This window comes from Terrapene carolina, unplaced genomic scaffold (genome assembly GCF_002925995.2).
Source record: "Terrapene carolina triunguis isolate 2854851 unplaced genomic scaffold, T_m_triunguis-2.0 Scaffold192, whole genome shotgun sequence".
In the NCBI taxonomy this organism is placed as follows: Eukaryota; Metazoa; Chordata; order Testudines; family Emydidae; genus Terrapene; species Terrapene triunguis.
The window spans coordinates 7,101,532-7,123,510 of NW_020664543.1; the positions used below are offsets into that span (position 1 = coordinate 7,101,532).

The following is a 21,979-nucleotide window of genomic DNA, read 5'->3' on the forward strand; positions in this document are numbered from 1 at the left end:
ACACACACACACACACACACACACACACACACACACACACACACACAGAGTAATGCTTGTAGCAAATAGAGTTGGCATTCTAATCTGTGTAGAAGTAAGATTACTGGAGACTTAATAGAAGGGAATGTTAACTAATAAAATACATTCGTTTCCACAGACGCACTGGAGGCAGAATTTTATTAAGGCAGTTTAAACTCATAATAGATTATATATTTGTTCATATTACTGTGTTGATTCTTTGGCCTAAGTGCACTGAATAAGTTAATTAATCATGAAGATACTGCACCCCATTGAGGATGAGTGCTCCTAGAAAATTAAAAACAGTAATATGGGTTTTGTGATACCTATATTCTATTTCTTTTTATGGTTTTGAACTACATGTCCTTACAGAAAGATATGTGAAGCATTCACATACTTTATTTTCAGATATGGACAACTCTAGCTGTTTACTTACAGCTCTCTTTAATGATAAATACTACTTGGAAATGCCTTAATTGGATTGCCTGCTTAATAGCATTAAAACTGTTGCTTTGGTTTAGCTGAGCTCTAATGGCCTTTGCTGGCAAAGATACCATTAAGCAGAAAAACGGAAAGTCTGAGTAGAGAAACTGAGTGAACAGTTGTGATAAAGAATAAGAGACCTTTGATCTGAAAAAATATATGCCCACCAGAATTCTGTTTCAATTGAAGATTTAAGATTTGTTTTCATACTGGTTTAAAGAAAATACTTCTGATAAACTGTATGACTATTAAAGTGGCAGGCTTAGCGTGTTACTGCATCTGTCTAGTTGGCAGTGTTGTGGTTTGGTAAACATAGTGGTACTACCACACAAAAAGACTTTGGCACTCTTGGGAGTCTTGATTTTGAGGCTATAGGAAACTAGAACCATCAGACGCAGAGCTCATAGTCTGCAGGAAGAAGGCTGGTGAACTTTATATTACTCTTGCAGTTTCAACAACTAATCCTTGGAAATTCAGATTCTGAATAATCTGTCTTTCAAAGTGATCTGAGTCCTGCTGTGTTGTGATGGAGAGTCAAAAGAAAGGAGAAATATTGGGGGAGGGATAGCTCAGTGGTTTGAGCATTGGCCTGCTAAACCGAGGGTTGTGAGTTCAATCCTTGAGGGGGCCATTTAGGGATCGGGGCAAAAATTGAGGATTGGTCCTGCTTTGAGCAGGGGGTTGGACCAGATGACCTCCTGAGGTCCCTTCCAACCCTGATATTCTATGATTCTATGATTAGGCTGAAATAGAGGAGTGGGTAAAAACTGTAGGCAGAGGCTTGTGGATACAGGTTTGAAGTGTGTATTTGTTGAGACAATCTGAAATATAGATTAAATTTCTGTCCTCGTTATTTGGTATCATGAAATGGGATTGACAAGTTGTTTGAGACTATGCTGTCTGGTTTCACATTGCCCGTGTAGCCTCTTATAAAATACTGTTTTGTAGCTTCCTACAGCATTCAGCATCGATGATTAATGGATAATCCCTATACCTTCTACAACAGTGGTGCACAAACTTTTCCAGTTGCGCCCCACCCTTACCATTATCGGAATCTGTCCATGTCCCCCCTCTGTTACTGCACAACCAAGGCTTCATGATCAGTGGAGTTTGGGCTGTGGGTGGAACTGGGGATGGAGGAGGAGCTGGGGCTAGAGGTGGAGCTGGTCTGGGGCCAGAGAGGGAATGATGGTCTGGGGGCGGAACGGGGCTGGAAGCATAGTGCTCCTTCCCCGTCCCCCATAGGGGCTGGCCCAGGCCTGGAGGCAGAGTAGGACTGGGGGAGGAGTGAGGCGGGGGGGGTGGAGCAGGGCTGGAAGGATGGCACTCCCTCCCTGCCCCCATGGGGGTTGGCCTGGGCCCCACTGTGTGCCCCCCAGAACTTTCTCTATGGGGGGGCATGCTCCGCAGTTTGAGGATCACTGTTCTACAGCAAGAGAGTGTTGGGGAGATCGTTTTCCTCTTTCAGTGGCAGAAGCACAGTGCTTTGCAGACTTCCCCGTGCAGTTACCTGCCGGCTACTTCTGGAATTCTCTTTTTCTTGTTAGAAGAACTGGAAGTCTAAAACTCAGTCAGGTGTATATACTTCAGATGGAATGGTTGCTTCTTGGAATTGGGCTGCCTGGTCCACTCTAAACCTAATAGTTTGTAGGAAAGACTAAGGAAAGGGAAGGCCATTTATAGAAAGGCACAAAAGCCACAAGGTTATGTTTTGTAATCCTTTTACCTTTTTTTGTTGCTCTCCTCTGGACTTGCTGCAATTTGTCCACACCTTTCCTAAAGTGTGGCATCCAGAATTGGACACAGTACTCCATCTGAAGCCTCACCAGTGCCGAGAAGAGCAGGACAGCTACCTTCTGTGTCTTACAAATGCCACTCCTGTTAATATACCTCAGAATGATATTAGTCTTTTTTGCAACTGCATCACACTGTTGATAATGTACTTCATTGTGATGATTGGAAAAGGATAAATGGGATGCTAAGCTCTCCTGTTGCCAAAATTATATATATAAATTTAACTAATACAATTTCAAGAAACAGATGGCTAATTATGTAGGTAGGTGAAGCTTTGCTAGTCATATGTTCTAGCTCTAAATAAAAATGCAGCATAACTTCATCTGATCATTTCAAACAAGATTACGCAATTTGTTTTCTAGTTCTATTCTGAGCACTCCAGCTAGTTCATGCACTGTTGGGGTAGTCAATATTAACTCTTTTAAAAAAAAATCAAAATTACATTACTTTGAGGTAATATCTTAATTAATATTCCAGTTCTTTGCCCATTGATTCTACTTGGTGCAGACTGGTTCTGGTTTTATAGCCAGGAAATTTCGATTGTTTAAAGAATGAAATGGTAATTATCATTTCAGCCTGTTACTCAGAATAGCAGTACCCAAAGTAATTTTAGACGAACGCTATGTGTTGCATAAGATATTGCTAAAGTAATTCTCAACAAGATTGTGTCCTTTAGAAATCTGAAATCAGAAAAAAAAAGTTTGAATGCTTTGTGATATTCTGTAGAACAACTTTCTTTTGTATAGTGTCTTTCGAATAAACTCTATCTCAGAACAGTTTACAGAATACAATACAGTATAAATAATATATTACAAGAAAAGGTTGGGTGAGTAAAGCAATCTGAATGTGGTAAATAAATTAAAGCATTCCTTTATAAGACTAATAACAGGGAGAGAAAAAAATTGTTTTAAATTGAGGTTTGAAAAAGCATGGAGAAGTACAATAAGACTGATCAAGTTGTGAGCTGAAGAGAAGGAAGTTCTCATACCAATAGTGTGAGATGAGAAAGTGGTAGTCAGGTACCACCTGATGGGGCGGTGTGAACAGATAGAAGATCTTATGAGGGAGGTTGGAAAAAACACAGACCATTTTAAAAAGGAGGACAGTTTTTGAATTGCATGTGGGAATAAAGTGCAGTTGTTTTAAAGATGTAAGTGATATGGTTGAACTTTTGTGGTGTGATAGTGTCTTGCTGCATCTCTCAGAACTTTGAAAACAGATTTAGGCATTATCTCATTAAGAAAATAAACTTGGGTGATTTTACATCTTTCAGTTAGTTCAGAGACCCAAATGTCTAAACTGAGTGCTTAGGGGCATTTGATGAATAATTATCATTAGTAGTTATGACTAAGGCTACGATTTTGTCATGGAGGTCACGGAAGTCATGGAATCTGTGACTTCCAGAGGTCTCTGTGATTTCAGCCTTGTGGTGGTGGGGCTGGAGCTGTCAGCTGGGGACCCACGGCTCCCAGCCCCTGCGGGAGGGGGGAGGGGGAACGCTCCGACTGCAGCTCCCGGCCACCGCGGGCGGCAGGGGGACTCCTTGGCTCTGAGCCAGGGCCCCTGCAGCTGCCCTGTTACTGTGGGTGGTGGGGGACCCCAAAATCCCAGCAGCGACCCGTGTTGGCGCCTTCTTCCTCCCCATTTTGTCATGGATCTTTTTAGTAAAAGTCACGGACCGGTCACGTGTTTCTGTGAATTTTTTTTTATTTTCCATGACTGGTCCATGACTTTTCCTAAAAATACCCGTGACAAAATCTTAGCCTTAGTTATATCCGTGACCTGAGGCCACAGTAAGGATTAGGCCCCTCATTGTGCTATATCAGCACTTACAAAGGTCTCTGCTTCACTCTTTTTCTTATATCGTGAGCTCTTTGAAGGGGTGGGAGAGAAGGATATAATAAAAATCTACTGCATGTGGTGTATTGGGGGGTGTCCATATTTATATATGTAATTTTTTTAATGAAGTAGGTTCAGCTACACCTGTTTGACTGTAAGTCTATACTTCCTGAAGGATTTTTATGTCCAGAAACCAATGAATAGATGCACAAAGCCATATATGGTCATCTTTATCTGGGTTAAATGCTATCGTGTCTGGCAGACAAGTGGAACTGAAAATAGTTCCCACACAGAATTGCATACGTACATATAGAGTTGTGTTAAGGGAAGAATCTGAAACCATATCTTCTGCCATTTTAGTGTTCAGAGGTCAGCAGAAAATTTCCTTAGGATGGTTTCCTTTTTATATTGAAAATTATCCTGCCAAATAATGGAAGATGATTTTAATTGTTTCCGTTCTGTTTACAGGGTTTTACGCCTTAGATGGAGATACAAAATATAAATAGACATTTCTGCATTAATATAATTTGTTGCAAAGTTATATAAAGCCCAAAGACAAGATGCATTAAAATATAATCTTCAAAAACTACGACCAGGTGGAACCAAATTACAGTACATTTGTAAACCAATTATTTTTGTGCTTCTGTGTATAAAAATAATCCTTCCTGTATGTTCCAACATAATAGGGTTGAAATTCTTAATACACAAATCAGCGCTGTATCAGCACTTTGTTCTTGTTTAAAGTAACTATCCAGGCAGGGTCAGGAGTATTATTTGCAATAACCCTTTAAGTCTTGCTTTATGGTGCCAGATTATACATGGCCATCACCATAATGTAAAGTGCAGCATGACTCTGCTTTGGGATGACTTTTATTCCTCTTTTGGAGGAGGGGAATATACTTGGACATCTCTTCTCATTGATTTCCTCTACTTCTTTTCAGCAAGCTGTCAGATTTGAATGTTTGTCCCAGTTTTTTGTCATATGTGGAGATAGTGGGTTGGTTGTTCAAAGCTGGCAGCAAGCAGTAGATTCCCTGGCAGTAAGAAAAATTTAATTGAGATGTCTAAAGTTATTGGGGAGAAGTAGGTGTGGCTTGTGTAATGCATTGCATTTATGGGACTTCCATCACTGAAATGTCTAGGCACTGAAGAACGTAGTATCAAGTTGAATCCTTAATGGACCCTCCTTTTTTTTATGACTGTGATTAGTTGCTTAAATTGATTTTTTTTTAAATGTAATCCATTTTTCCTTATACCACACCATGAATTTTTTTTGTTATTTTCTGTTTTTATTGCATGAGTCTGTTAATCTGATTTAGCTAATGCCTAGGAAGTATGCAGCGTATTCCTTAGAGAGACGTCAGTATCACAGTAGGATGAGTAATAGAAAACACTATCCCAGTGATGTCAGCTGTATGTTGAGTTTTAGTGTTGTATTAAAATGAGTGGAAAACAGTGAGCTTAGAAAGGTAATCATCACATGATTCCTGACAAGACATAAAAGACTAACACAGTAATAATTTCTGCTTATTCATTATAATAGGTTTGCCTTTGCTGCCTTAGGAAAGCTATAAAGTGTTGCTTGACAACGAATATAATTTCAAAAAAAGCATAAAACTTCACAAACGTTCAAAGTGTGTCATTGCGGGGAATTATTTCTTGATGCTTTAGAATAGAATTGTAAGCTTTGACCTTCATCATCAACACGAGTTTAGTACTCTTGTGTTTGAACCCTACCCTGGGTTGAAATCAGAAATTGTGCTAGGTGGGCATAAGTGGCAGGAAACATATTTTAACCTATAAACATGTTCTGTACAATTGTGGTTGACAAAGGACAGACTAGAGTCAAGGAAATGGTGTGAAATGTTTGCAGTAAAAACAACTGTTGGTTTGGGCTTCTCTCAGCTTCTGGTGAGGTTACAGTACATAATTGTCATAGCAACAGACCTGAATGTTCCTTATATGAATAGAAGTGTCTAGATATAGACCATCAAAGACCTCTTTTGATTGTACGTTGTTGATGGAGCCAGGTTGTGGTCTCATTGGACATTTTATTTTTCTGTGAAGGGTTTGATAACAAGCTGGCAGAGCAGTATTTCAGACAGACTTATCATTATCCCTCAACCATCAGGGCTTGATCCAAGGATATACCATACCATTGTTGAACCTTTTTTCTAGCTCCTGTAGCTGTTCTGACTGGGTGAGAGAAGAAATCATCTTCTCCATGAGCAGCTCCTCAAATGTGAGCCCTGGAGGTCTCTGTCAAGCTGTCTGGAGTGGCTCATTACCATGAGTGCCAACCTCAAGGCAGACCATCAAGGAATAGGGCATGAACTCCAAACTGGCGGTATGTTCTGTAATTAGATTTCACCAACCAACCAACCAAGTGTGAACTCCTAAAGCATTATAAGAGTCTTAACATGGAGTCACAGACAGGCCAGAGTGTCTAAAGGGGCTATCTTGCTACCCAGGCAAGCCTGCCTTAGTGATAGGTGGTCCCTTACACCAAAAATCACAATAATATTCAGATTACTCCCAGTCCCAAAGACCAGTCACTTACCCAGGTCAGTTGCACCCCAGATCTCTCACCATAGACCATGCTTGTAGCCAATCCTGTAATAAATTAAAAAATTATTAACTAAGTAAAGAAATAAGAGACTTATTTACAAGGTTAAAGCAGGTAAACATACACACACAAATGAAATGTGGTCTTAGGTTCCAAAAAAGGTAATAATAGCTGATATAATATGCAAGCTTTATGTGCCTTTTAGGGCTAACCCAAGCTAAGCAGGTTGGGCATCCCTTGCTCATGCCTAGAAATATTACCCTCTCAGAATTCCAAGCAGCCTAGTGATGATGATTTCTCCTTAACAGGGATTTTTATTCCCTTCCTCCAGCTGTGATGGGATGAAGGCTTGTGCACTACCCTTTTCATAGATTCCTCCTGGGGGAATTCTGCACCAAAAACTTCTGCATATTTTATTTGTCAAAATAACATAATATAATTACGCCAGTTTCAATTATTTTGGTAATTTATTTCAAAAACCTGTCAGCAAGTATGTCTGTAACAATACAGACAACAACAAAAAATTCAGGAAATGTTTTTTGACAAATAGATTGCTTACTAGGTATATTAATGCAGAACTTTGAGTAATAGTTCATTTCAACTACAAGACAGAAGCATATTTCCTGCACTGCTCAGAAGCAGTGCAAAGGCGTGGGGGAGTCGCGGTAATGGAAGAGCTGAGGGAGAAGGAAGTAATTGCTGGGAAGGAGCCTGGGAGTGAACCTGGAGGGTTGTTGGATGTGGGTGGGAGAAGTATGGAACGGGTTTTTGGCGGGGAGGGATTTTTAGGGAGTTGGGGAGCCTCCCCCATTCAGACCCTGGCTGACCCCTAGCCTCTCCCATTCAGTCAGGCACATCTGCCTCTGTCCCCTTGTGTCCGTGTCCTCCTCCCCAGTCCCCATATGTCCTTGCACCCCGACTCAGCCACCCATCCTCCCCCATTCCCATGTGTTCCTGCACCCCATCCCCATATTACCCTCTCCCTTGCTCTAATGTGGCCCTGCACCCCCACTCCCATTCATCCCCCTCCTCAGTCTGGCCCCCCCCACTATCCCTTTTGAACCTAGTCTGTGTGACTCCCCCGCACCCCCAGCAGCCCCATATGCCCTGCTCTCATCTGTGTCCCCCTTATCTCGTGTCTCCTTATCTGGCCCTGTAGGAAAGCCACTGTGAGAACACAACCACTTCTCCTCCCTATCAGCTCTGGTGAGCCGGCTGCCCTCTTTTCTGGCACCACAGCAGCTCCTGGTGGGCAAAAGGGATAACTGCAGTGCCTCTCTGGCAGAATGTATTTTCTGCAGAGAAAAGAAAAAATCTGCAGGGGACATGAGTTCTGTGTGCGCGTAGTGGCATAGAATTCCTTCTCTAGTAATGGATGTGGGGGTAGTAATTAACAAAGTCTTTTGTTCACTGATGTTCCACAATGGTTTGGTGTCTATAGACCTGATTTTGTTGGACAGGAGATGACAATACTGGTTGCTAGTGTTTCACAGTTGGTAATGCATCTCCCCCTCTGTGGGGGTTTACCGTCTTAGCAAACATTTTTATAGTTACAGAGCAAGCACTTAAATATTACCTTATATCATGGAATACAGATGATATCAGTAAGATTAATACATGCAGCATCCTACAGGCATTTCATAAAGACTAAACACAGGCTTACAACTCTAATATCTATTTTAACAATACTAAAATACAGGCGAGCCAGACTTGTTTCCAGCTATGCATTTGTCAGCATTTAGGGAGACCCAGTGGCCTTAGCATGAGCTGGCACCTGGTCTGCCAGCATCAGTCTCTGTTACCCCTTCCCTAGTGTGTCAGTTTCTGTCTCTTTGCTATATACATCTAACAAGAAAAAAAGCAAACATGATTCTGGGATGTATTAACAGGTGTGTTGTGAGCAAGACACGAGAAGTCATTCTTCCGCTCTACTCTGCTCTGGTTAGGCCTCAGCTGGAGTATTGTGTCCAGTTCTGGGCACCGCATTTCAAAAAAGATGTGGAGAAATTGGAAAGGGTCCAGAGAAGAGCAACAAGAATGATTAAAGGTCTTGAGAACATGACCTATGAAGGAAGGCTGAAAGAATTGGGTTTGTTTTGTTTGGAAAAGAGAAGACTGAGAGGGGACATGATAGCAGTTTTTAGGTATTTAAAAGGGTGTCATAAGGAGGAGGGAGAAAACTTGTTCACCGTAGCCTCTAAGGATAGAACAAGAAGCAATGGGTTTAAACTGCAGCAAGGGAGGTCTAGGTTGGACATTAGGAAAAAGTTCCTAACTGTCAGGGTGGTTAAACACTGGAATAGATTGCCTAGGGAGGTTGTGGAATCTCCATCTCTGGAGATATTTAAGAGTAGGTTCGATAAGTGTCTATCAGGGATGGTCTAGACAGTATTTGGTCCTGCCATACGGGCAGGGGACTGGACTCGATGACCTCTCGAGGTCCCTTCCAGTCCTAGAATCTATGAATCTATACGAACCAGCTTAGCTGCTAGGGAAAATCTAACCTTGCAATACTGTGCCATGATTAGGTTTGAAAGCCAAAATTGATTACTGAGCAGCCTGATCCCAATCAAAAGTTGTTTTCCATAGCCTGGCCAGAGGAAAATAAGATCATCTTAGCTTAATATTCCTGAGCCAGGAAATAGAGTGGTTTCTGCAATGGCTAGTAGGGCTTTGGGCCTCGACTGTGGTTTTCCAGAAACTGAAAACTGTAGACACAAATTGTATTTTCCTGTCTTACTCTTCTCTTCTGTTTCTGGATTAGGCTCCCCACACTTGTCAAGGGGAGCTTCCCACTCACCCTTGATGAGTCCAATTTTTTGAATCCCTACCAGAATTATATTCCAAAGGATAATTAGAGCATGTAAAATGTTCTCAGTGCTGTGGGTTTTTTTTGTAATTTCTTACTTTTTAAATCCTAGTACAATAAGCTTATAATCAGCTAGTCACTTAAGTAGCTTTGCTTATCTTTGTGGCAATAAACATATTTATTCCTTTCTCCCTGTTGCCCTTAATTTAACGATGCTTCTAGGGTAGAAAGAGAGCATCATTTTTTTTTCTCTGTCAAATGAAAGTAGGGCTGAGTTGGGGGGAAAAAACCCACCCCAAAAATACCCCCCCTTCAGTTTTCTATTTTGAATTGTGGTACCACAGATGCAGTGCTTTTGACATATTTGTATTGTGTGTGTTTTTATGTATATTTTTATATTCATTATGGGCATTTTGAAAAACGTTATTGTTTTGAAAGCTGGGAAGTGGAAGGCATTTGTGCCTTAATGACATTAGCATTCAGAGCTGGATATGATATGAAGGAGGATATACTCAGTTGCATGTTGTAGACATTGACACCAATTCATTTTCTGTACCTTTTCAAGAGCTAGATGGTACCATCCATGATACTGTGAAACAAGTTTGCTGAAAGGTATAATTATCAGAATGTTTGGTTAAATGTTACTCTGTTGAAGGGCACAATACAAATGGGTAAACTGTATGTAACAACAATTGTTCCAAGTGGAAAATCAGTTAGTGGTTTGTTGCTGAGCAACTTCTAAAGGCATTGCTATTACTGTGTATGTAATGTAGAACATTTCAGGATCCAACATTTGAGACTTGGTTAAACAGGTTTAAGAAATAGTCTAAATCATAATAGCTGTGGTAAATGTAGAAAAATATTGATGCTGAAACCAGTTCTTTAATGTGAAAACTCTACTTCTTTCACTTCAGCGCAATTATTTAAAGTAAACTGTTAAAACCTTGATGTACCCACATTTCTTCCAAGATACTTTGTAAACACATTTCTCTCGTTCTTTCTCTCTCTCCCCTTCCCTCCCTACATTTAAGATCCATCTCTGGTAATCCACTGAATGCCTGTCAATAAGGTGTTTTGTTTTTGCTCTGAGGAAAAAGCATTTAGCGCCATGTACTGCCCTTGATCGTTCTCATGTTGATGCTAATCTCTCTTGGGCTGCCTCAGATAATCTTGGAAATTGATGGTATTCCTCTGTACCCTTTCTCCCAAATAATGAGGCAATAATGAGGCAAAAGCAAAGAGTAATCTTAGTAACAAGTTAGTTTCCTCCTCTAAATACATACAGAATTAGTCCAGAACTACTTATTTTTGTTAAGCAGCAAGGCACTTTAAACAATTTTATAACATTTTTTTCTGTTTGTTTTCAATTGAATTTTCACTGTATATATAATAAAGCTGCACTGTTTCCTAGGGGAAGCATTAGTGTCAAGTAACTATGAGAATTCTCCTTGTCAACATGACTAACCTTGGGATAATGTATTGCTTTGTGCCTTTCACTGTTACTTAGTAGGAACTCATTCAGAAGCAGTTCAACTCTTGAACCTTTCCTGCTATAACCTGGTGCTGTGCATTGGGCATATGTGTTTTGGGTGTTGACCAACCTAATTTTCACATCAGTCACAACAAGTTACAAATGTCACATTTAGGATTGAGCAGCATCTTTGTAAGAACAATCATATCACTAAAAGTCCCCTATATAGAGAGGACATTGACTTTATCATTTTCCATGAATCATTTTTCCTTCCTATAGGACGGTTTACTAATTTTGGAGATATATACAAGTTGTAGAAATAAGTGCAGATTTTCTAGTGGTTATTAATGTGAATAGACACTTTCATTGACCTGAATGTACCTCATAAAGATGCCTAATTTCCTCTTCACTGCACAAAGGAAAAAAGTGTGATAGGGCACCTTCCTCTGTACATCTTCTCCCAAATAGTGAGGCAAAAGCAAAAAGTACTTTTAGTAACAAGTTGGTTTCCTCTTCTAAGTACCTACAGAATTACTTCAGAGCTTCTCTTATTTTTGTTAAGCAGCAAAGCTTAACACGGAGACCCTATCATATTAACTATGAATGATTTATGTATCATTGTGGGCCAGGGATTGTATGCACCGTGTAGGGGAGGTTTACCACAGTTCATCCAGCAAGTGAAAGCAATAGGAGATGATTAAGGCAAATCACTCAAGTTACAACACCTCCAGAAAGGTACCACCTCCTGGTTGGCTCACATATTCTGGTTCAAACTGGATTCTCCAGAGATCAACAGACTTTTGGCTAAATCAACTGACTTTAATCTGGATCTGAGATAGATATGAATTTTGTAACCCTGGGGAAAACCCAGTTGTGGGTTTTGAAGGCGTGAAACCTACCAGAGCCATAGGTTGGAGTGTGTGTGGGGGTGACCACCTTTTTAGCATGCATGTAGGTTATTTTATTGATGTAGACACAGCAGTGAATGAGGACAAACAGGGATGGATTTTAAGCAGCATATAACCCATAACTCGGGGCAGACTCTCTTCAACCTACTTCTAGGAGTCAGCTTGCTCTTCTGAATCCTACACCTCCTCTCCCCCCCCCCCCGAGGGGGACAGACGGTACTAAAGGGGGGACCGCTGCCCATGAAGGTCTGTGTCTATTCCATGAGCACAAGGCCCTTTGGTAAAATCCCCAGGTCTTTTACTTTGGGGAGCCGATCCTTTTAACCGCACTGGAAATCATCTGCAAGTTGTGACAGACGAACATCCTTAGGCTATGTCTACACTACAGAATTAGGTCGGATTTATAGAAGCCGGTTTTATAGAAACCGGTTGTATGCAGCCGATTGTGTGTGTCCCCACCTAAAATGCTCTAAGTGCATGAAGTCGGCGGACCGCGTCCACAGTACCGAGGCTAGCGTCGACTTCCGGCGCATTGCACTATGGTACCTATCCCACAGTTCCCGGAGCCTCCGGCGCCCATTGGAATTATGGGTTGAGATCGCAATGCCCGGATGATGCAAAGCAGTGCCGCGATGGGTTCTGGGTACATTGCGTCAGGCCCCTCCCCCGCCGTCACAGCAACGGCAGACAATAGATTCGCGCCTTTTTACCTGGGTTACCTGTGCAGACAACATACCACGCCAAGCATTGAGCCCGCTCAGCTCAGCTTACCGTCACCATATCTCTTCCGGGTGCCGGCAAACGTGGGACTGCATTGCTAAACAGCAGCAGCAGCTTACTGCCTTTTGGCGGTAGACGGTGCAGCATGACTGGTAGCCTTCATTGGCGATCTGGGTGCTGGCAGCTGTGGGGCTGGCAGCCGTAGGGCTGCATTGCACCAGCCCCTTGCCTTTTGGTAGAAGATGGTATATTACGACTGGTATCCGTCGTCATCGTACTGCAGCGGCTGTCAATCATGGGCACCCGGGCAGACAATGATGGTTATCAGTCGTAGTATGCTATTTTCTGCCAAGTGCCCAGTATTGTCTGCTAAGCACCCAGAAGAGGCCGATGGCGATCTGGGTGCTGGCAGACATGGGGCTGGCAGACGTGGGGCTAGATTGCTACACAGCAGCAACCCCTTGCCTTTTGGGCAGTAGATAGCATATTATGATTGGTATCCGTCGTTGTCATATTGCAGTGGGTATCAGATGGTGCAATAGACCTGAAGGCTAACTGCCAAGCGCCCAGTATTTGCTGCCAAGCACCCAGAAAATGCCAAGGGCTATCAGTCATGCTGCACCATCGTCTTAAGATGTAAAAAATAGATTTATTCTCCATTCATTTGCTTCCCCCCTCCCTCCTGCTAAACCCAGGCTTTTGAGTTCAATCTTTGGGGGGGGGGGCATTCTGTGTGACAGTTGTTTGTGTTTCCCTGATGCAAAGCCACCTTTCTTGATTTTAATTCCCTGTACCTGTACGCGGTGTCACTCGCCCCTCCCTCCCTCTCTCCCTTCTTCCCCTGGTCCGTCAGATACTACTTTCGCGCCTTTTTTCAGACCAGACGCCATAGCCAGCACTGGGATCATGGAGCCCGCTCAGATCACCGCGGCAATTCTGAGCACTATGAACACCACGCGCATTGTCCTGGAAAACATGCAGAGCCTCCTGGACATGCCAAAGCCAAACCAGGACCAGCTGAGGAGGAGGCGATTGCAGCGCGGCGACGATAGTGATGAGGAAATTGACATGGACCTCTCACAAGGCACAGGCCCCAGCAATGTGGAAATCTTGGTGTTACTGGGGCAGGTTCATGCCGTGGACCGCCGATTCTGGGCCCGGGAAACAAGCACAGAGTGGTGGGACCGCATCGTGTTGCAGGTCTGGGACGATGCCCAGTGGCTGCGAAACTTTCGCATGCGTAAGGGCACTTTCATGGAACTTTGTAACTTGCTTTCCCCTGCCCTGAAGCGCCAGAATACCAGGATGAGAGCAGCCCTCACAGTGGAGAAGCGAGTGACGATAGCCCTGTGGAAGCTTGCAACGCCAGACAGCTACCGGTCAGTCGGGAATCAATTTGGAGTGGGCAAATCTACTGTGGGGGCTGCTGTGATCCAAGTTGCCAGGGCAATGAGAGACCTGGTGATATCAAGGGTAGTGACTCTGGGAAACGTGCAGACCATAGTGGATGGCTTTGCTGCAATGGGATTCCCAAACTGTGGTGGGGCCATAGACGGAACCCATATCCCTATCTTGGCACCGGCGCACCAAGCCGCCGACTACATAAACCGCAAGGGGTACTTTTCAATGCTGCTGCAAGCCCTGGTGGATCACAAGGGACGTTTCACCGACATCAACGTGGGCTGGCCGGGAAGGGTACATGATGCTCGCATCTTCAGGCAGTCTCTTCTGTTTCGAAAGCTGGAGGAAGGGACTTTCTTCCCGGACCAGAAAATAACCATTGGGGATGTTGAAATGCCTATCGTGATCCTTGGGGACCCAGCCTACCCCTTAATGCCATGGCTCATGAAGCCGTACACAGGCAGCCTGGACAGTAGTCAGGACCTGTTCAACTACAGGCTGAGCAAGTGCCGAATGGTGGTGGAATGTGCATTTGGCCGTTTAAAAGCGCGCTGGCGCAGCTTACTGACTCGCTCAGACCTTAGCGAAAAGAATCTCCCCATTGTTATTGCTGCTTGCTGTGCGCTCCACAATATATGTGAAAGTAAGGGGGAGACATTTATGGCGGGGTGGGAGGTTGAGGCAAATCGCCTGGCCGCTGATTACGCGCAGCCAGACACCAGGGCGGTTAGAGGAGCACAGCAGGGCGCGGTGCGCATCAGAGAAGCGTTGAAAACCAGTTTTGTGACTGGCCAGGCTACGGAGTGAAACTTCTGTTTGTTGCTCCTTGATGAACCCTCTGCCCCTCCCCCACCACCCTGTTAACTCTACTTCCCTGCAAACCAACCACCCCACCCTCCCCTACTACCCTCCCCCCTTCTAGCACCACTTGCAGAGGCAATAAAGTCATTGTTACTTCACATTCATGCATTCTTTATTAATTCAGCACACAACTAGGGGGATAATTGGAAAGGTAGCCCGGGATGGGTGGGGGAGGAGGGAAGGAAAAGGACACACTCCAATTTAAAACTTTAAAACTTATTGCTATGGAAATCATCTAGGGTGGAGTGAGTGGGTGGCCGAAGGCCCCCCCACTGTGTTCTTGGGCGTCTGGGTGAGGAGGCAATGGGACTTGGGGAGGAGGGCTGCTGGTTACAGAGGGGCTGTAGCGGCGTTCTCTGCTCCTGCTGCCTTTCCTGCAGCTCAACCATACGCAGGAGCATATCACTTTGATGCTCCAGCAGCCGGAGCATCGACTCTTGCTTTCTGATTACAAGTTGACGCCACCTCTCCTCTTCAGCCCGCGTTTCAGCATGCAACTTCTCCTCTTCAGCACGCCACCTCTCCTCTCGCTCATATTGGGCTTTTTTAAAATCAGTCATTGACTGCCTCCACGCATTCAGCTGTGCTCTGTCAGCGTGGGAGGCAGTCTGAAGTTCAGTAAACATTTCGTCACGCGTCCTTCGCTTCCTTCTTCGAATATTCACTAGCCTCTGCGAAGGAGTAAGATTTGCAGCTGGTGGAGAAGGGAGAGGTTGTTAAAAAAGATACATTTTAGAGAACAATGGGTAGACTCTTTCACGTTAGATTTTGCTGTTCACAACATCACACAGCACATGTGCTTTCGTTACAAGGTCGCATTTTTCCTCTTATATTGAGAGTCTCCTGGTTTGCTGTGAGAGATCACTCACGCAGTGCCAGGACACAGATTTCAGCTTGCAGGCAGCCATGGTAAGACATATAGTCTTTGGGCTTTTTTAACCTTCTTAACATGTGGGGATGGTTTCAAACAGTTCTGCCCTCATTTCCCATACCAAGCACCCGTGCCATTTAAAATGGGTTTGCAATGTAAAAGGAGGGGCTGCGATTTCAGGTTTAACATGCAGCACAAACCCAACTAACTCCCCTCCCCCTCACACCCAATTCTCTGGGATGGTCACTTCACCCCTCCCCCCCACCGCGTGGTTAACAGCGGGGAATATTTCTGTTCAGCAGACCAGGAAGGGGCACCCCTGAATGTCCCCTTAATAAAATTGCCCCATTTTAACCAGGTGACCGTGAATGATATCACTCTCCTGAGGATAACAAAGAGAGATAAGGAATGGATGTTGTCTGCATGCCAGCAAACACCGGGACCATACGCTGCCATGCTTTGTTATGCAATGATTCCAGACTACGTGCTACTGGCCTGGCGTGGTAAAGTGTCCTACCATGGCGGACGGGATAAGGCAGCCCTCCCCAGAAACCTTTTGCAAAGGCTTTGGGAGTACATGAAGGAGAGCTTTCTGGAGATGTCCCTGGAGGATTTCCGCTCCATCCCCATACACGTTAACAGACTTTTCCAGTAGCTGTACTGGCCGCGATTGCCAGGGCAAATTAATCATTAATCATTAAACACGCTTGTTTTTAAACCATGTGTAATTTTTGCAAAGGTACACTCACCAGAGGTCCCCTGTGTGCCCTCAGGGTCTTGGGTCAGTTCGGGGGTTACTGTTTCCAGGTCCAGGGTGACAAACATATCCTGGCTGTTGGGGTAACTGGTTTCTCCGCTTCCTTGCTGCTGTGAGCTATCTATGTTCTCTCCATCCTCATCTTCCTCGTCCGCCGAACCCGCTTCCCCGTTTGCAGAGAGGGACTCATAGAACACGCTTGGGCTAGTGGTGGCTGCACGCCCTAGAATGGCATGCAGCTCCGCGTAGTAGCGGCATGTTTGCGGCTCTGCCCCGGACCTTCCGTTTGCGTCTCTGACTTTGTGGTAGGCTTGCCTTAGCTCCTTAATTTTCACGCGGCACTGCCGCGCGTCCCTGTTATGGCCTCTGTCCTTCATGGCCTTGGAGATCTTTTCTAATGTTTTGCCGTTTCTTTTACTGTTTCGGAGTTCGGCGAGCACTGCTTCATCTCCCCAGATGGCGATCAGATCCTGTACCTCCCGTTCGGTCCAGGCTGGAGCTCTTCTGCGATCCTGGGACTGGGACTGGGACTCCATCATGGTTACCTGTGCTGATGGGCTCTGCATGTCACCTGTGCTCTCCACGCTGAGCAAACAGGAAATGAAATTCAAACGTTCGCGGGGCTTTTCCTGTCTACCTGGCCAGTGCATCTGAGATGAGAGTGCTGTCCAGAGCGGTCACAATGAAGCACTGTGGGATAGCTCCCGGAGGCCAGTAATGTCGAATTCCGTCCACACTAACCCAATTCCGACCCCCTAAGGCCGATTTTATCGCTAATCCCCTTGTCGAGGTGGTGTTAGGAAACCGGTTTAAAGGGCCCTTTAAGTCGACAGAAAGGGCTTCGTAGTGTAAACGTGTCCAGGCTTAAGTCGATTTAACGCGGCTAAAGTCGACCTAAACTCGTAGTGTAGACCAGGCCTTAGTGACTAGTGCTATTAAATTCTGTTCCTATTTAACTATACATCCAGATTGCTGCGAGGAAGGTGGAAAAACTCCCCAGGCCTCTGCCAGTCTGGCTCCTATGGGAAGAAAAACATTCCTTCCTGACCGTAAAACAGCTGATTGGTCAGACCTGCAGCTCTGAGGCTACCAGTACATGGTGGGGAGGATGCGGCTGCTGGAATGGAGTAAAGAGAGGCTCGACGTGGCCTGGGGTAGGGTTTAAATCAGTGAAAGGGGAGGGTGAGAAATGAATCAACTCCCTTCCTCCCCAAACTAGTGAATGATTGGGTAGAAACTTTGAAGGGGAGGGATCCTCCTCCCCTCCCCTGGACTTTCTCAGTGTGTGCTCCTCCTATGTTCAGCTGGGGCTGTCCCAGTCACCAACAGCATCATCAATACCACCTGTTGTAGCAGGTGGCTGGCATTGTTTTAATATGTTATCTTTGTAATGCCTTTGCCTTAAGAATAAATGTGCTTGCTTAGAAGGAGCTGTGTGGTAACTTATTAACTGTGGGCAATAAGCTTGTCATAGCCCTCAGAGAGAGAGAGAGGAAAAGACAGATGCTAGCCTTTTAGGCAGCCTGGCTTGCTGGGGACATCTGTGTCAGGCAAGGAGCTGCACAGCCTTAAAATCCCTGGTCAGGAGGTTGGGAGATATGTTTCTCTGTACCCAAGAGAGGTGATAGCTGACAGGAGGAAACTTCTAAGTGGGTGCACTGGAGGGAACGTGGTGCAGTTACACTAAAACTGACAAAGTGCTTCAACTGATCTTGTATAACCTGGCTGTACACTCTTTAAGATCATGAAAGTGCACATAAGACAATAAAGTTCCCACTTGTGACTATCTTAATGCAGAGTGCATATCAGCACTCTGCGTGGGACTGCCATGCAACTTCAGTTCTTTCATTTAAATGTCTGTTTTCAGCAGGAATGAGCTACTGTCTTAGGCATTTCAATGAAGACATTCATGGATTCTCAGTAAATTGAAAAGCATGGTGATGGTTGATGTTCTTGGATTGCCTGCTGGCCTTAAAAGAATGATTGTTAATTATTTCTGTATGATAGTATATTTAAATCAAGTTATAAATTGAGAATAAGGTAAACAATTAAATTAATTTTGGCTTTATTTGTTTTCACAGCAGTCTTGTCTACGAAAAAAATAGAAACGTGTTTAACTGATGCTGCACAGCCCAGAGGTTAACTGCTGCTATAGGTGGAAAAGATTTATTGCTAATTTTCTAATATCTCTCCTACTTTGAAAATATATTTTTACTGACTGTGAACAGACTACAGTTAGCGAAATGCACTATAGATAGTTATGATTCAATGAAAATTCGCTAAAAATGAAAGTATGGTCAGAAGCTGTGTTGCTATTGTTTTACAAATAAATGATTAACAAATTATCTCTGTATGGCTTGACAAATGTTTAACATAGACAACCATTGTTAAGGTTTGTATCGCAACTGTTAGCATTATTAGTAAGGAATTTGAACCTTAATATGAAAACCTCAGTTAAGCTGACATATCTTAATTTGTAGCAAAAGGAACGGTGCATCTAACCATTGTGTCACCTCATTGTGAAGCATCATTTCATGGGTTTAGGATTAAAAGAGACTAAGAAGCTTTTGCACAGCATGCTGCATCAAATTTACACTGCTGCGTCAGTGAGCACTAAAAGCCAAAAAGTCTTAGTAGATTTAGCAGATTTAAGCTTGGATGCATTTCACTGATTACTTCCTGCTAATGAAATTTTAATTTAATCATTTAAACCTTTAATGTGTTTGTCTCATATGTTAAAAAGTTTGTATCTCTCAAGAAAGCTATAGAGAAGCATGAACAAGTGGTGTACACTTACAAAAATTATTCGTAGAAATACGGATAATTCACTAGGGATTGTGTTTATTCATACAAACTCTTGAAGTCAGTGGGAGTTCTGTTAAAGTAAGGGCTCCAGGATTTAGACTTTTATATTTACATCATAAATTTCAAACAGTCTATCGCTCCTCAATAATTTAATCCCTATGGAATTACCAGAGTTTTAATATTAAGATATTATGGAGACAAGTAAATCAGTTTGCTGATTTAATCTACCTTGTTTGTCAGCTATGTAACTGTACTTTCAGGTTGTTTGTGAGCCTGAATAGTATGGAGAACAATGATTTTTATTTCAGAGATTAGTAAAATAGATGGGTACTGTCCACAGTCTTCCTCTCAGCCATACCCACTGATTCTAGCAGTGGAGCTTCCATTTGTCTTCCTGCTTTAGGAGGCAAAGTCGAACTTGTTGGCTATTAATACAGATTTAGTTTTTTTTTTTTTTTTTATTTTTTTTTTTTTTTTTTTCCATACCCATCCCTGTGATTTTGGAGTTCCTCCCACTAAGGAGCCTGCTAGTTCTCTCTGCCTCCAGAGCTGCAATGGAGGTGCACTCACTACTACAGCGCCCAACACCTAAACTCAGTGTTTGCGGGGGCTGTTATGCCTCCATCCGGTAAATTCACATTTCAATAGGATAATAAAACACTTTTTTCTTTTACATCGATAGAATCTGCTGCAACTTTGTTTCTCATTAAGGACTTTTAATGTGCTGCTGCAGCTTTCTAGGGGCACACGCCACTCTGTCAAGAGGGTGCAATTAGCTCAGGAGCAGAAAGTGCCTTTTTTGATCCTCCATGTTCTGTGAGTGAGTTGATGGGGGAGTTGTGTGTGTTTGGCTCCCAAAGGAAGGCTCAGCTTCGGGAGATGGATTCCTGCTACAAAGGTGCCGAATCAGCTCCATCCCCTCCTCAGTCAGACACAACCTCTGGAAAAGTAAACTGATAACAAGGGTAAGTGCCCACCCAACTTACACCTTAACATGAAGCAGGACCCAGTACATTGTGCCATCTCTGACCAAGACAAATTCAGCCCAGACTGAGATACTTGAATTATTCAGGATGGCTATAGAGTCCACCTCAGCTGCTGCAACTAGGCATGACCTCGACTGTGGCCTCCTTCTCCCTCTTCTTGGGAGCAGAGGGACTTGGTTGTTGGAGGCTTCTTCAGACCCTTGAACCAGTGGAGACACTTCAGGGTTATGCTGGCCCACACCGAAGAAGGCTCTGCTGAAGTATGAGGTATTAGCATAAGTAATTCAAATGAGCCCATTTTTGTCAAAATAAGAGTTTGGTGCCTTTTGTGATTCAGTATCCTTGATTTTTTTTTTCTTTTAAAACAATTAGTCGTATTTGATCCCGGTAATTCAGAAGATTTGGTAACCTGCAGTGTGGCCTCCCCATCTTTGGCTCAACTTCAGACAGGGGTGCTACTGTACATCTAAATTTTACTTTACCATTTTTTTTGGATAACCTCCAAAATGATATATAACTATGGGAATGAGAGCGGAAATCAACTGACGGATTCAGGATAGAGCCAAACTTTTTTGTTCTAGGCAATCTTCATTTACATTTCTGCCAGATGTTTTAGAATTGGCTTGAAAAGCCATAAGGCTAAAATTTGCAGAAAAATTTATGCAGCTCAAGTTTTACCATCCTAACTCTTTTTATACATGAAATAAGTATAGTTTATCTGATTCCTGCTCAGAAAAATTGAAAGCAAATGGGAAAATAGCCAACTATGATATAGTTCTGGATATATAAAATAAAATAGCTTCAAATGATCAGTAAAACTTATGAGCCAGGTTTAATGCACAATTTCACAATTTAATCACTAAATTTTATCTTTAAATTATTTCAAAAACATATAATTAGCTGTAGGGACATAAGGAAATTCTAATAATTTAAGTGAAAATTCAACATGTAGTACAGTCATTAGTTATTCGGAAAGTACGAGAGACAAATAGGTTTTCTGTGGACTTTCCTTTTTTCAAGGAATAACTGTCAGATTTGAATGGTATTGTTAAAATGGGAAAAAGCCGTACTCTTCGGAGAGAATCTTCCAGTAATTACAGTCATACACAGAAATAATAGAGGACTGCTGCAAGGTAACAGTTTAAAGATATATTTTCTTGCTCACCTGCAGATTATTACCTCTTGACCAAAATATTGGTTATAAACATTTAATTGATTTATTCTCTAACCTATATTCAGTCAAAGGATGACAGATAAATCTTGTTGGGGATGGCCAATATTATAAGACTTTCTTATAGTAAATGTCCTATTGTCTCTTCATTCCAGGAAACGCATGCCTTCAACATGGTGTTTTCATTGAATGTACCAGGTCATGTTCTTTGACAGTCTGAAAAACAGTCTGAATCTATTTTCTAAGTTGCATACTTTCCTTCATCAGCTCAAGTCTTCGTGAATTACACTCCGTTCTGCTACTTTAAATAACTTTCCAGAAAAATATGCAAATATTGTCTGTTTGGCTTTTTATCTCTCCCTCTTTCCTATGCCATAGTCTCAAGAACATATTCAATGCCAGAGAGGGCAGATCCTCTGCTGGCGTATATTATCATAGCTCTGTTGAGCTAAGGATTTGAACCAGCTGAGCATCTGCCCTAAAGAGTGTGAATAGTCCTTTGGATGGCATGTTTACTGA

General features: G+C 43.1%; 1 protein-coding gene across 2 annotated transcripts in view; it reads left to right on the forward strand.

The window, feature by feature from the left end:
- The window catches only part of PRKCA (protein kinase C alpha), a 297,369-nt gene that overhangs the window by 51,460 nt on the left and 223,930 nt on the right, over positions 1–21,979 (forward strand). The window lies entirely within an intron of this gene.